Source organism: Gopherus evgoodei, chromosome 1 (assembly GCF_007399415.2).
Source record: "Gopherus evgoodei ecotype Sinaloan lineage chromosome 1, rGopEvg1_v1.p, whole genome shotgun sequence".
NCBI lineage: Eukaryota > Metazoa > Chordata > Testudines > Testudinidae > Gopherus > Gopherus evgoodei.
The window spans coordinates 1,554,994-1,566,324 of record NC_044322.1 but is presented as its reverse complement, the minus strand read 5'-3'; the positions used below and the strand labels follow the sequence as shown (position 1 = coordinate 1,566,324).

Here is an 11,331-nt window from a genome sequence, read left to right as displayed (position 1 = left end):
GAGATTTCAGCTCTGGGTGCCTCATCACGGCAATTTGGGGCACTGGGTGGAAAATGTGAACTGTTCTTGGTGATGAGGGAGTTCTGGGCCCCTCCTGCAGCTCGGCAGTAAGAGGGGGAATCAGGACATGCTTTCAGAGAGTAAAGGATCTGGAGAGCATTGTCTGGTGAAACAGAGCCCTGCTGGGCTGTCCCTCGGTCTGATCCTGACCCCACCCTCTGCATGAGCACGGAGAGCTGCTCTAGCACTGGAGATAGACCTCACACCCTGCACCCAAAGTTTCAACATCACCAAGTTTGGGGGTAGCTGGATCTGGCAGAGAGGGTTGTTTAGATCCAATAGAGAGCTAGCAGCAGGCATTTGGAGCTGGGCTTGGGTCGCACCCCTTTCTATTAAGAAAGTTTAAGGCCTTGCGTACGCGGCATGTGCAAGTCTCATGCCTGAGTAAGGGAAAGAGACCCTCTGACCTATGACTGAGGTACCCATGTTTCTGCAATCCCATCACTGCTATGCCCGGATGTCTGTAGCATAACCATGTTCCTTACAACTGGGGGCTATGTAGCACCATGCAGAGGGAAAATGGTCTCTGCCACTGATGGACTGTGTGACCAGAAATGTCCACTAACCCACCCTCACTAACTTTTTTTTGTGGGTGCTTCCCTTGAGATACGTCCAGCAGCACCCCCTCTTGGGATTTTATTGGGCTTCTCACATTATTTCGTGTCTTTCTTAAAGCCCCAACTTCTGGGATCAAGACACTGCGCTGGAATCTCAGCTTTCAGTTTTCCCAAGAAAGATTATTTTATAAAAGTGTATTGCAGAAAAGCTAGAAAACCAGAAGCAGGTGCACCCAACGGCTCAGATGCCAAAGGCAAATGAAATCAACCTCCACATTGGTATATTTCAAAATCTCATTATTTTTAAAGTAACTCATGACTTTTGCTGGGGGGGGTGAATCATAAATTTTGAATGGGGTTTGTCAGTATGGGCTACTCACTTCAAGAGATCTGAAGAGCAAGTAGCAAAAGACACAAAAATTAAGAGCAATTTTTTAAAAAGTGCATCAGAAGCAGGAAGGCTGCCAAACAAGAGTGGTATCACTGGATGACTGAGGTGCTAAAGGAGCACTCAAGGAAGATGAGGCTGTTGCAGAAAGGATCTATGAATTCTTTGCATTTGGTCTTCGCTGTAGAGGAAGAGAAAGATTCCCACACCCGAGCCATTCTATTTAGGTGATAAATCTGAGAATTGTCCAACATTGAGGTATCAGTAGCGGAGGTTTTGGAACAAACTGATCCATTAAACAGTAATAAGTCACCAGGACCGGATGGGATTCACCCAAGAGTTCTAAAGGGACTCAAATACCAAATTGCAGAATTACTAACTGTGGTATGTAACTGATCACTTAAACAAGATGATTGGCTGATAGATAATGTCATGCTGATTTTTAAACAAGGCTCCAGCGGCAAGCAATTCAGACCAGTAAGTCTATCTGCAATAGTAGGCAAATTCATTGACACCATAGTAAAGAACAGACACATAGATGAATACACTTTTTTGGGGAAGAGGCAATACAGCTTTTCAAAGGGAAATCATGCCTCACCAATCTATTGAAATTCTTTGAGCCGGTTAAACGTGTGGGTAAGGGTGATCCAGGGCATATAGTGTACTTGGACTTTCAGAAAGGCTTTGACAAGGTCCCTCACCCAACTCTCTTAAGAAAACTAAGCAGTCATGGGAGAAGAAGAAAGTCCTTTCTTGGATCAGTAACTGGTTAAAAGACAGAAAACAGAGATAGCAAGAAAAGGCGAGTTTTCAGAAAAGAGCTAAAAAATAGTGTCCTCAGGTCTACACTGGGACCAGTGCTGTTCACATAGTCATACATTACCTGACGCAAGGGATAAGCAGTGAGGAGGCAAAATTTGCAGACGAGACACAATTATTCAATATATTTCTATCCAAAGCAGATTATGAAGAGCCACAAAAGGATCTCACAAAACTGGATGACTGGGCAACAAAATGGTAGATGAAATTTAATGTTGATGAATGCCAAGTAATGCAGGTTGGAAAACATAATCCCAGCTATACATTCAAAATGATGGGATCTAAACTGGCCGTTACCACTCAAGGGAGAGCTCTTGGAGTCACTGTGGATAATTGTCTGAAAACACCCACTCAGTGTACGGAAGCAGTAAGTAAAAAGAAAACAGAATGTTAGGAACTGTTAGGAAATGGACAGATAATGTGGCAAATGGCCAGTGTTACTGTGGTGGGTCCCCGGCTTCTCCTTGGTGAGATGGGTCAGGGTGCTGCTCTTTGCCCCTATTCTTGAGTGTTGTGTGCTCTGCTTGTGCCTCGGTGAGAGAGAGCAGGAGTGGAGAAGGGATCTGGGTCTGAGCCCCCACCCTTCTCAACTTCTGCAGGTTTCTTACCCTCTTCCCCACTTTATGGAGGGTTAACCTCATCTCTTGACACTGGGGCAGGGTCTCCCTTCCTCCAGTTCTCTGGCCTTTCAAATCCCAGTGCGCACACACCTCCAAACTCCAGTCCTCTCTCCTGCCTCACTCCACCCTCTCTGCCTGAAGCAGGGGATTTTTATTAGGTTCCTGACAGGGCCTTAATTGACTACAGATGCTTCAATTAGCCTGTAGTAGCCTTCCTTAGTTTACAGGGAACCACATTTTAACTAGCCTAGGGCTTATATATGTAACCCTTCTGCCCCTCTAGTTGGCAGCAACAAGGGCCGGGTTCAGTATCCAGGGGTTCCGTTTCAGTAACACAATGCATAACCGGCTCGAGCCCCCACCTAGTGACCTGGGACACTCACATACCACACCCCCCTGGGCACCTCTAGGAGGCAATACTTCCCCTCTCGCAAGCACGGAGTCTGAGTGTAGCAAAATCTTTTTTAATAAAGGAAGGAATCAATGTGGCATCCCATTGGAGAAACACCACAAACAGGGTTATAACAAAAACCATAAACAAAAACCCACCTCCAAGTACGTTTGCCACTGTCCTTTTTCCGCTTAGGGTTTTAAGTCCAATCACCCCAGAGTCCAACAACCCAAAAGTCTCTGGTCAATGCCACCCCAGAGTTCGAGAGTCTATCTGTAGAGGTCCCCCCCCCAGCCTGGGTAGAAAGGGGCACCTTACGTGGTCCGGGGCCAACTGCCCTGCCTCTCCGTGGGCTCTGCTTCCGCCTTCTCCACAAACTGCTCCGCTTTACCAGCTGCTCCACTCTGCTCCTCCAGCCATCCTCAGGAACTGCTCCGCTCCACCAGCTGCTCTGCTCCATGAGCTGCTCTGCAAAACTGCTCGGCTCTGCTCACTCTGTGGGCCGCGCCACCCGTCCCACAGCTACTCCGCTCTGCTGCCACCAGCTGTCCCATGATCCGCACCAGCCATCCCCGCAACTGCTCCACTCCACCAGCTGCTCTGTTCCACAGCATATCTTCAGGCTCCCCCACTAGTTAGCACAATGCTCTCAGCTCAGTCATTTCAGCTTTTTTGTGATTTCAACTCTTAGGCCATGTCTACATCTAAAATTTTGCAGCGCTGGTTGTTACAGCTGTATTAGTACAGCTGTATAGGGCCAGCGCTGCAGAGTGGCCACACTTACAGCAACCAGCGCTGCAAGTGGTGTTAGATGTGGCCACACTGCAGCGCTGTTGGGCGGCTTCAAGGGGGGTTCCGGGACGAGAGAGCAAACCGGGAAAGGAAACCAGCTTCCCCGCGGTTTGCTCTCTCGGTCCCGGAGCCACCCAGCAAACCGCAGGGAAGGAGACCTGCTTGCTCGGGGTTCCGGGACCGAGAGAGCAAACCGGGAACGCCGCGGTTTGCTCTCTCGGTCCCGGAGCCACCCAGCAAACCGCAGGGAAGGAGACCTGCTTGCTCGGGGTTCCGGGACCGAGAGAGCAAACCGGGACCGAGAGAGCAAACCGCGGCGAAGCTGGTCTCCTTTCCCGGTTTGCTCTCTCGGTCCCGGAACCCCGAGCAAGCAGGTCTCCTTCCCTGCGGTTTGCTGGCTGGCTCCGGGACCGAGAGAGCAAACCGCGGCGTTCCCGGTTTGCTCTCTTGGTCCCGGAACCCCGAGCAAGCAGGTCTCCTTCCCTGCGGTTTGCTGGGTGGCTCCGGGAACGCGAGAGCAAACCGCGGCAAAGCTGGTCTCCTTTCCCGGTTTGCTCTCTCGGTCCCGGAACCCCGAGCAAGCAGGTCTCCTTCCCTGCGGTTTCCTGGGTGGCTCCGGGACCGAGAGAGCAAACCGGGAAAGGAAACCAGCTTGATTACCAGAGGCTTCCTCCTTCCACGGAGGTCAAGAAAAGCGCTGGTAACTGTCTACATTGGATTACCAGCGCTGGATCACCAGCGCTGGATCCTCTACACCCGAGACAAAACGGGAGTACGGCCAGCGCTGCAAACAGGGAGTTGCAGCGCTGGTGGTGCCCTGCAGATGTGTACACCTTCAAAGTTGCAGCACTGTAACTCCCTCACCAGCGCTGCAACTTTCTGATGTAGACAAGCCCTTAGTGATCTCAGCTCTTAGTGGGGGAGCCCCAGTGCTAGTGCACCATTAGCCCAAAGGGCATTCAGCTCAGTAACCTGTGTTTAGAGTCTTGAGAGAATAAAAAAAACAACTCTGACATTCCACAGTGGAGAGAGGAGGGGGGTGCAACTGGTGCTTCTAGCTCCACAAGGAGACTGCACCACCAGGCACAAATACCTGTCCCCAACCACTCTCAATTCTCTGGGTTTTGGAACCCATGTCCCATGTCTAGCCAGTACCACCCAACTGAGGGTAAGCAATTTGTCACCAAGCAATCCCACAGCTTGGGAGTCTGGGATAGGGTGGGCGTACCTATGCAAATACACTCTCTGAACTTCTTTCCACCAGATGTCAGTGTAGAGCTTATCCTGACTCTGCTTACATATATCTCCCCTCGATGACTCTTCTACTGCTCTGTGGCCCTGGTGTATCACAATAATAAGACATATAAATTCATGGTACATCCACACCTCTAATACTTCGTGCAGTTTTGGTTGCCCCATCTCAAAAAAAGATATAATAGAACTGGAAAAAGTACAGAGAAGGGTGACAAAAATGTTTAGGGGTATGGAACAGCTTCCATCTGAGGAGAAATTTAAAAAGACTGGGAATTTTCTGCTTGGAAAAGAGACAACTAAGGGGAAATATGATAAAAGTCTATAAAATTATGACTGATGTGGAGAAAGTAAATAGGGAAGTGTTATTTACCCCTCCAGATAACACAGCAACCAGGAGTCACCCATGAAGTTAATGAGAATTCACACAACACACAGTCAGCCTGTGGAACTCATTGTCAGAAGATGTTGTGAAGGTCAAAAGTATAACTGGGTCCAAAGAAGAACTAGTTAAGTTCCTGGAGGACAGGTCCATCAATGGCTATAAACCAAGATGGGCAGGGATGCAGCCCATGCTCTGGGTGTCTGTAAGCATCCGACTGCCAGAAGATGGAAGCAGATGAGGGAGGACAGATCACTTGATAATTCCGTAGCTATCTTCATTCCTTCTGAAGGATCTGCACTGCCCAAGGTCAGAAGAAGAGACTCTGGGCTAAATAGACCATTGAGCTGAATCCATATGGACATTCTTAAGTTCTTAAATTGTTCCTCTGATGGATGGGCTGCTGCAGACAAGCCATTTCCAGGGGCACCCTCTGTTATAGGGCTGCTGTAGCCACTCTAGCAGATGGCCATGGTAGGGTGACCATATGTCTACTTTTGGCCAGGACAGTCCTTTTTTTAGCCCTCGCTCATCTGCCCTGACTTTTTTTTGGTCAAAAGGAGGCATTGGTCCCATTTGTGCTTGCTGACTTGATCAGCTGGCAACAGCAAGCAAGATTAATGCCCATTTCTGCCACAAAAGCTGGGAAGTGGTGAACAGAGGAATGGTTTAGGGAGGTGAGTGGAGACACCAGCCTCCCTGTTTGGGGTGAGGCAGAGTTGAGGGATAGAGGAGGGCAGCATTCCAGCCACAGGTGACAGCCTCCTGAGACCTGAGGGGGCCCCATAGGATTCCAATGATGTGCGACAGCCTCGCATAGGGATGGTGGTGGACTCAGCTGGGGTCTCCTGTTTTCTCTTTTGGAAATATGGTCACCCTAAGAGGAGGCTCAATATGGGAGGCCGATGGGGGGTGAGTGCTGCCATCTAGGTATGTGGTCCTGTAGCACGAGGGACAGAGGCTCGTGGTTTGAGTGAGAGCTGAGCTGGAAACGAGAGAGTCTTTCCTCCCTACAAACAATGTTGACCCAAATTAAAATGTTTCTTTTCCATCCATTTTTTGGGGTGAGTTTTCATAGAAAATGGATCATTTTCCTCTCTAAGCTCAGATGCCATGATGCTGCCCAGCTGCAGCTGCCTGGATCCCCAAGAGAAATTGGAGGATTTTCATCTGCTTCTCCCTCGCAGCATAAATGAAGGTTGCAGTGATGGAGTCTCTGGCTGCACTCTGAGTATGGAAAGGTCGAAACTCCCTGACCAGTCTATGGCTGGGGTATTGTGCCCATCAGCTACTCTAATCCACCTTCCCATCTCTGTGCAGCCCCCTCTGCCCTGTTCAAGGCCCCTTCAGCAGATCCTGCAGGGAGTGGCTACTGTGATAGGTGCTGGTAGCACATCTCTGATTAGCCTGTGCTAGCAGGGAGCTGGAGGGGGTCCTAGAGCAGTTGCGGAGCCATAGAAATTGTGGGTGCGTGGGCCTATATATCAGTGGATCACTGAGGTCTGTGTATAACTTTGGGGATCCAGAGATCCTGGCTTCCTTTTCATTCCTCAGGGAGAAGGGAAGAACCTCCCCTCCCAGAAAGATTTGAGGGATAATCCCATGTAGGGAGCCTTGTGGAATCTCCCTTCCCTGGCCTGCACCCTGGGTTTGTAATGCAGGAAAGGGGGCTGCCAGGGAGAAATCTGGTCCTATATTGTTATAATAATAGTTATTATTATTTTATTGCAGCTGGATCACAGCTGTGACAGCCTCATCATTACCACTCGGCTGCCCCTGAGGTAGCCCTGTGACTAATCGGAACCATAGGAATGTCAGTGACAAGCCCAGATTCCAGGGATAGAGCCTGCAGCAGGGCTGGCACTGCATCCAGTTACGTAGCATCACTACATGTCCCCTGTGATTTGGCCTCCTGCAGTTTGCCAATGGCTATGTGGGGGGTTAAAACTGGTGCACTTGAAACCAGTCAGTTGCTGTTCCCTGAGGGCAAGTGGCCCCCACGGGAATGTGCAGACATGCTTCATAAAGGCAGGTGCCTCCCTGTCTGAACAGATACTGCCTGCTGCCTGTGCAACCTCCCCAAAGACTCCTTGTCCTTTACTGTGAAGAGCTCTGGCGTCAGCGGCTCCCCTTCTAGCAGGAATTGGGTCCGTTGGCAGGTTTCACTCTCTTTAAAATGCAAAGTGAAGGGGAAAGGCTGCAAGCTGTTTCCATTTGCAGATGTTCTGTGCAGCGTAGAGGACTCAGCTGGGCTCCCTGAGTGACCCAGTGATGGGGTTGGAGGCAGCGCTAGGTAGCTTGAGAACCCTTCTCCTGCATCTGCCCATGGTCCACAGTAGGTTATTCAAGTTGCACAAAAAACCTGACATTCAGAGTGCTCTGGGCCCGATTTTGTCAGTGGCTGAGTGTGAGGAGACACCACGGACTGTCAGTGATTAGTTCCCCAGTTACCTCAGGTTTATTTGCTAACAGGCTCAATATTTCTGTTTCCTGAGTGGCTGAGGGCTCCAGCTATTCTGCTCTGTAGACACCCCTCTGGCTACCTGCATCTCTGTCCCCTCTCAGTTCTGAGTGCCAGATGTCAGGCCCCGTACCTTGCCCACTCATAGGCTGGAAAATCACGATCTTCCCACCCTCAGACTGTGCCCTGGACTTCAGCACACTGCGGGTCAAGGCCCAAGTGGTATGCTCAGCTCCATGTCTGTCCCAGTGCCACTCCCGGGTACAACAGATTTTATGAATACAGGACAGAGATAGTCAGTGAGAGAGAGCGAGAGCAATAGATGACTTTTGTGTGTGAAATGAAATTCCATTTCCATGAATACTCATGCACTTGACTTTAAAATACACTTGCTGCAAATCCTCTTTGTGGTTAAATAACAGGTGCTGGGGTTACTAAGTACCAGAGAGTGAGAGCCCAGGGAATGAATATTTTCTATACTGACCCCAAGGTGTGTTGTCACTCCGGATACAGGCTACAGCCTGACAGAACCGAACCTGAGGAGAACTAGTCAGCTATTAACCCAGGGACAGGGGAGATTAAAGTCTTTTGCTTTACAAAGTATTAGAGAAGTACTCAAAATACTGATTGCAATGGGTCTGTATTATTAACTCTTCGTTCAGTGAACTGTTGTATGATACTATCTGCTGGTAACTGACCAGAAGCTGTTGCTCAGAGTTACATTCAGGGTGCTGCATTCAACCATTTTGCAGTACCCGTGCAAGACTTTTTCCGAATGTCCAGAGGGAATAGAACCACTGGTCTGTGTTTCAGGAAAGAGTAGAGCTGAGGTGCTGGAAAGGGGAGTGGTTTAGTGGTCGTATGTTATTTATGCCCATCAACTTTTACATGAGCATGGCTGAAGTAATTTGGATATTAGTGGAAACCTAATATTTGCACTATTCACCCATTTGTGATGCCAACCCCTCTCCCGCCCAGCTGAAGTCACTGTCTGTGTTAGCTTGTAAATTGTTAGATATTTTCAGACCCTTGCATGGGGAGAGGATGCAGGCCCTGTGAGGATGAAGAGAAACCTGTAGGATGAGCAAACTCTCTGGATTCAGTCAACACTGGGCAGGCAAAGCACTTCAGATTCCGTTGGAGGGATTCTTGGGGGCCAGAGTGTATCTCCGGGAGCATTTGGTAAGAGAAACTTAGTAGATCCCAGTTCTGATTGAATTTACACATGTAAATCTGGAGTGATGCTGTTGAAGTCAATGTTATTGAATTCAGAACCTGGCCTAGAATTTATGCCACGTGCTGGAAAGAGACAGTAGTGTAATTTGAGCTCTTAGAGGAGGAGAAAAAAAAAGTATATATACCTCTACTCCGATATAATGTGACCTGATATAACATGAATTTGGATATAATGCGGTAAAGCAGCACTCGGGGGGGGGGGCGGGGCTGCGCACTCCGGCGGATCAAAGCAAGTTTGATATAACGCGGTTTCACCTATAACGCGGTAAGATTTTGTGGCTCCCGAGGACAGCGTTGTATCGGGGTAGAGGTGTATATGAGGCAATGAAATTTGTTTGTAAATCACTTCAGTGCAGGGCAGATAAATACAATGACCATTTTCACCATGCACTTGCAATGTGTTTACACACACATCATGGTACAATGGGCCACTCTCAGAAGTGGAAGCCCAGAAGGGGTGTCTGTGTGAGCATCCTATTTGTAAAATCACACAGTGTTCAAGTGGGCTGCAGAACTCCCAGCCAAAAGCTATCAATGGGACAAAATCTTAGCAGGATTCGAAGGGGGACTGGATGTTTGTATGGGTAACCAGAAAATCCAATTACAGTACTAAAAAAAAACCAACTCTTGGAAGGGCTCTATACCTTCCTGATTTACAGAACAAAATATGTCCAACTAGTGGGTGTCAGGAGCAAACTTTTCCTGGGAGCAGGTTATTCATAGCAGCCTATTGCATGGCTTCTTCCACCTTTCTTTGATGCATCAGGAACTGGCCATTGGATACTAAGCTAAATGGACTACAGGTGTGATCCAGTCCGGCAGTGCCTATCTTCCTATCAATAGTGTAAATCCAAGACTATGTTTTTGCTGATTTTCTTTGAGCTCATGGGAGTCTCTAGACTTGTACTGAGAGCAGAAAGATATCTAGCTATATATAACCTAGTCTCCTGTTCTTTTTCCTTTCAGAAAGGAAAACTCAAAACTCTTGGGACCTCCCCAGTACATTATGTCAGCTGTCAATGACACCGAATTCAGCTCTGCAGTGTTCCTTCTCACCGGGATACCTGGGCAGGAAGACGTCCATCTCTGGATCTCTGTCCCCTTCTGCTTAGTGTATGTTATTTCGATAGTAGGAAATTCAGTCATTCTGTTCATTATAAAAACAGATCCAAGCCTCCATGAGCCTATGTACATTTTCCTTTCCATGTTGGCCATCACAGACCTTGGCTTATCATTATCCACCATACCAATGATACTGGGCGTCTACTTGTTTAAATACAGGGAGATCAGCCTTGATGCACGTTTTGCCCAGCTGTTCTTCATCCACGCATTTCAATTTGCTGAATCCACCATGCTCTTGCTGAAGACCTGTGACTGCTTTGTCGTAATCCGGGACCCACTGAGATATACTTCCATTTTAACCCTGCCAAGAACAGCCATGATGGGACAGGTGTTTGTTATAAGGGGAATGGCCGTATCATTCCCAGTCCCCTTTCTCCTGAAACGGTTCCGATACTGTCGAGGCAATGTCCTCTCCCATTCCTACTGCCTACACCAGGAGGTCATGAGGCTGGCTTGTGCGGATATCACAGTCAACAACATCTATGGCTTGTGTGCTACACTCTTAACGGTGGGGTTGGACTTGCTGTTCATTTTCCTCTCTTATGTGATGATCGTCAAAATGGTGCTGAGCATCGCATCCCACGCGGAGTGCCTCAGGGCCCTGAACACCTGCATCTCCCACCTCTGCGCTGTCCTGCTCTTTTACACGCCATAAATTGGCCTGACTGTGATACACAGATGCGGGAAGAACTCGTCTCCCTGGCTTCAGGTTCTCCTGGGATACATCTCCCTGCTGGTTCCACTCCCGATGAACCCAGTCGTTTACAGCGTGAAAAGCAAACACCTTCGTGCGAGGATAATCAGGGTGTTCGTGAAGTGAAGGGTCAGTTCCTCACCCAGCTCCAGCGCTGGTGAAACCAGAGATGAAAAACATGGGTCATGGACACAGCCACCTTTTCCATCCTGGATCCTCTTCCTCAGAGGTCCCTCCCCCTGCTCCATCTCTTCTCTCCAAACCCCACCCCCTGCTCCTCCTCTTTACCTGAGGCATCACCCCCTGTCCCGGCTGCAATCCAGGGCCAGGCTATGATAACAGCTGCCTAGTGAGTCAGAGTCACTCTGAGGAGCCCAAACCCTCCACTTCCCCCACCCCCCGGATGTAGAACCCAGGGAAGATGGAGAGTCTGAGAATCCCCACAGCAGCCTGGGGTCCCATGGCCACTTCTACCGTGGCTTGACCCTGGCCTGGCTGGAGGGTGGAGCCTGGGGGGAAGTGGAGGAGCAGAGGGCTGGACCTCAGGGGAAACATAAG

The 11,331-nt window shown here is 49.1% G+C and overlaps 1 pseudogene; it reads left to right on the top strand.

Moving 5' to 3' along the window:
- Window positions 1-9,963: 9,963 nt before the first annotated feature.
- LOC115645601 lies at window positions 9,964-10,899 on the top strand (annotated as a pseudogene).
- Window positions 10,900-11,331: the final 432 nt, after the last annotated feature.